Here is a 5,261-nt window from a genome sequence, read left to right on the forward strand (position 1 = left end):
TTATGACGTTTCATAGCATCAAAGTCTAGGTACTGCGTGGGTAAAATAGGATCATAGGGCAAATGTGAAACACCGAGCTCCCTCGCTAATCGTGTGGCATAAATTCCACCATAAAAATATCCACTACCAGCGTTGTGTTGCAACTTACGTGCAACAATCACTCCAAGATTATAACTTCTGTCACCGTTGAGAGCGGTGTGTATGAGGCTCAAATCTGGAGCACAAAATGTACTACAATCTTGCTAGCCTACAATACATTTTTCATTAAATAATGCAAAGTACTGAATTGTGGGAAAATGAATGCTATTTTTTCTATTTGCGTGACTCCCCTAGTCTCATCATAGCAAAGACTAGTCAAGAATATCTCAAACTCAGGCCTTGGCGGTTCATCGAGCGAACCCCAGAATGGAATTTCACAGTGGTGAGCGAATCTCTCTAAGGATATGGTAAATGGGTTTTCATACAAATTAAATGACACCCTAGACTCACGGGGATGGAATTTAAATCTGTTGACAAATGATTCAGTGAGGATGAGGTGTTGGTCGCACTTATCTGAAATGTAGGGACCGAGATTGGCATTGTGAACATATTGCTCAAATTCCTCTTTAATGCCCACACTCATCATATAATCGTCGCATGGCCATATGCATGTTTTGGTGGTGGCATCTCCAATGGACTTTTCACTTGGTTCAACATAAGACCGATGGACAGAGCTGCTACTAGAGGATGCCTCCGAGGATCTCCTCCTCGAAGAACTCCTTCCAAAGAAGTTCATAATGTTCGCGTACAATTTTCTAAAAATTGTAGGTCACAAAAATTTGTTAACGAAACTTCATAAGAATGATAGCAACTACTCTTAGGGATGTATAGAGGCAATAGCAAGCATTCAAACTACTTAGAACTCTAAGAATTCAACATGCAAGCTCATCTAAAGCAGCACCAATAGTAGCTAATTATTCAAAATATAAACCACTAAAACAAAAACTAATTGGACACATGGAGGAGTTACATACCAATCAACAATTCCCTGAAACAGTTTCAAAAATGGAGCTTCGAGCAAAGAGATCGAAATCCGCAGTTTCAGGAGCAAGAACACGCGCGCGCGCGCGAGAGAGAGAGAGCAATGGTGATTTTTTCTGGAGGAATTTGGTGATGTGGGAAGAAGAAGTAAGTGAGGGGGCCCACGTGGGCACCACAACCCACCAGGGCGCGCGTGGGGGTCCTGGCGCGCCTTGGTGGGTTGTGCCCACCTGGTGCACCTCCTCTGATATTATTTGCACCAAAAATTTTAATTATTCAGAAAAAAATTGTATTAAATTTTCAGAACATTCTGAGAACTTTTATTTTTGGGTCATTTTTTATTGTACGGAAAACTCAGAAAACAGACAAAGCATGGCATTTTATTTTATTTAACTAAGAAAAACAGAAAATAAAAGGCAGGGACAGAAGGTAGTGCTCACTAAATTCATCAACTTCATACCTCTCAAAAATGATCCATTAATAAGGTTGATCAAGTCTTATTAACAACCACTTTCGATTAGCATGAAACCAAAAAACTTTTGTAAATCACTAACTTACCTCAACGGGGATATGAATGTCCCCGACAATGAGCATTTCATATCTCTTATTAATAGTAGGTAGAGGTAGTTGAAAACTTCCAATAGTGATTTTCGGAGATTTTTCAATAACATTAATACCATTCACTTGGAATTGTTTCTTCGGAAAGTGCACCCTATGCTCGTTACCATTGACATGAAAACCTTGATTTTATTGCAATCAATAACAGCCCCTGCAGTATTCAAGAAGGGTCTACCAAGGATAATCGACATGTTGTCGTCCTCGGGCATCTCCAGTATAACAAAGTCAGTGAAAATAGTAACATTTGCAACAAGAACAGGCACATCCTCACAAATACCGATAGGTATGGCAGTTGATTTGTCAGCCATTTTCAAAGATATTTCAGTAGGTGTCAGTTTATCCAAATCAAGTCTTTTATATAAAGAGAAAGGCATAACACCAACACCAAATCCCGAATCACACAAAGTAGGTTTCACATAATTTCTTTTAATGGAGCAAGGTATAGTTGGTATTCCCGGATCTCCAAGTTTTTTAGGTACTCCATCCTTAAAAGTATAGTTAGCAAGCATAGTGGAGATTTCAGCTTCCGGTATTTTTCTCTTATTGGTTATGATGCCCTTCATGTACTTTGCATAAGGAGGCATTTTTAAGATATCAGTCAAGCGAGTACACAAAAAGACTGGCCTCAATATTTCAGCAAAGTGTTCAAATTCTTCATCATCTTTCTTTTTAATTGACTTTGGTGGAAAAGGCATCAGTTTTTGAACCCTTGGTTCTCTTTCCTTACTGTGTTTTCCAGCAACAAAGTCTCTTTTATCATATATTTTATTCTTTGGTTGTGGGTTATCAAGATCTACAGCTGGTTCTATCTCAACATCATTGTCCGGTTCTTTATCATTAATTTGAGTGTCTTCATGAACCTCATCATTATATTTTTCATTATCAGAAGGTGTTTACTACCAGGTTGAGTTTTAGCATTAGAGATGGAAACTTCATTATCATTATCAGAAGGTTTTTCTATTTTAGGTTCACTAGAGGCAGGCAAAGTCCTATTATTTGTCTTCTTTCTTTTCTTTTTAGAAGGACTAGGTGCATCAGTGTTAATTCTTTGAGAATCTTGTTCAATTCTCTTTGGGTGTCCCTCAAGATAAAGTGGTTCCTGAGTCATTTTAGCTCCTCTAGTTGCTACCCTAACAGCAAAGTCACTTATATTATTGTTCATTTCATAAAGCAACTCTCTTTGAGATTTGGCAAATTGTTCTAATTGAGTTTGAACCATAGAGGCATGCTTTCCTACACCTCTAACATCATTTGAGATTCTAAATAACAAGCCACTTAAGTGATCAATCATATCAGAGTTGTATTTCAATTGTTTCATAACATTTGCATTTAAGTGATCTTGCTTTCTAATGTAATTATCAAACTCATAAAGGCATTGGCTAGGATGTTTATTATGAGGATTATCACTATCATTGAATTTCATTAAAGATTTCAACTCTACCACCTTAGGTGATGGTGGTGTTTCAAGCCCATGTATTTCTTCAGTAGGTGGTAACTTTTTAACATCCTCTACTTTAATACCTTTTTCCTTCATAGATTTCCTTGCCTCTTGAATATCTTCAGGACCCAGATGTAAGATACCCCTCTTCTTCGGAGTAGGTTTAATTGATGTTTCAGGAGGACTCCAATCATCATAATTTTCAATATGTTATTCAATAATTCTTTAGCTTTCTCAATAGTTCGTTCCCTGAAAATACAAGCAACACAACTATCTAGGAAATCCCTAGAAGCATCGGTTAGTCCATTATAGAAGATATCAAGTATTTCATTTTTCTTAAGAGGATGATCAGGTAAAGCATTAAGCAATTGGAGAAGCCTCCCCCGAGCTTGTGGGAGACTCTCTTCTTCAATTTGCACAAATTTAAATATTTCCTACAAGGCAGCTTGTTTCTTATGAGGAGGGAAATATTTTTCAACGAAGTAATAAATCATATCCTGGGGACTATGCACACAACTAGGAGCAAGAGTATTATACCAAACTTTAGCATCACCCTTTAATGAGAATGGAAATAACTTGAGAATATAGTAATAGCAAATCTTCTCATCATGATAAAAAAGCATGGCTATATCATTCAATTTAGTAAGATGTGCCACAACAGTTTCAGTTTCATAACCATGGAAAGAATCAGATTCAACCAAAGTGATAAATCTGGGTCGACAGAGAATTCATAATCCTTATCATCAATAAAGATAGGTGAAGTAGCAAACTTTGGATCACATTTCATTCTAGCATTCAAAGATCTTTCTTTATACTTGTATAATAATTTTTCTAGACCATCTCTATCCTTACAAGCAAGAATATCTCTAGTTGCCTCCTTACTCATAGCATAACCTTCCAGTACCTTTGGAAATTCATATCTAGGAGGGCTAGTTCTAGTAGGTGTTTCAAGATTTTCAGTTTCAAGCTCATCATTAGTTTCAACAATATCATGCTGTCTTACTCTAGCAAATTGTTCATCAAGAAATTCACCTAGTGGCACATCATCATCAAGCAAGGTACTAGCATCATGAGTAACATTCAAAGAAGAAGTGGCATCATCAATAACTTGTGACATATCAAAATTAATAGCATGTGTTGGTGTTGCAAGTTTACTTACAACAGAAGGTGAATCTAAAGCGGAGCTGGATAGCAGTTCCTTACCTCCCCTCGTCTTAGAGGGAAAAATCTTAGTCTTAGCATCCTTCAGATTCTTCATAGTGATAATGTGATAATAATCCCAAGTGACTCAACAAATATAGCTATGCTCCCCGGCAACGGTGCCAAAAAAGGTCTTGATAACCCACAAGTATATGGAATCGCAACAGTTTTCGAGGGTAGAGTATTCAACCCAAATTTATAGATTCGACACAAGGGGAGCCAAAGAATATTTGCAAGTATTAGCAGCTGAGTTATCAATTCAACCACACCTGGAGATTAATTATCTGCAGCAAAGTGATCAGTGGCAAAGTAGTATCATAGTCTTGATAGTAGTAGCAACAGCAATAGTAACAGTAACAGTGATAATAGTGATTTTGTAGCAAGTGCAACAGTGACAGCAGCAGTAGTAACTTAGCAAGAACAATATATAGGAAAATCATAGGCATTGGATCGACGATTCGTTGGCTGATATTCATCATGAGATAGTCATAACCTAGGGAGATACGGCACTAGCTCCAGTTCATAAATATAATGGAGGCATGTATTCCGTAAATAGTCATACGTGCTTATGGAAAGAACTTGCATGACATCTTTTGTCCTACCCTCCTGTGGCAGCGGGGTCCTAATGGAAACTAAGGGATATTGAGGCCTCCTTTTAATAGAGAACTGGAACAAAGCATTATCACACGGCGAATACATGAACACTCAAACTACGGTCAACACCGGGAGTGGTCCCGACTATTGTCACTCTGGGGTTGCCGGATCATAACGCGTAATAGGTGACTATAACTTGCAAGATCGGATCTAGAAAATGGATATAATGGTAATAACATAAACGGTTCAGATCTGAAATCATGGCACCCGGGCCCAAAGTTACAAGCATTAAGCATGCCAAACTCATAGCAACATCAATCTCAGAACATAATGGATACTAGATCAGGCCCTAAGAAAACTAACTCGATTACATGATGAATCTATAGGACCT

This window comes from Triticum dicoccoides, chromosome 6B, assembly GCF_002162155.2.
Source record: "Triticum dicoccoides isolate Atlit2015 ecotype Zavitan chromosome 6B, WEW_v2.0, whole genome shotgun sequence".
NCBI lineage: Eukaryota > Viridiplantae > Streptophyta > Magnoliopsida > Poales > Poaceae > Triticum > Triticum dicoccoides.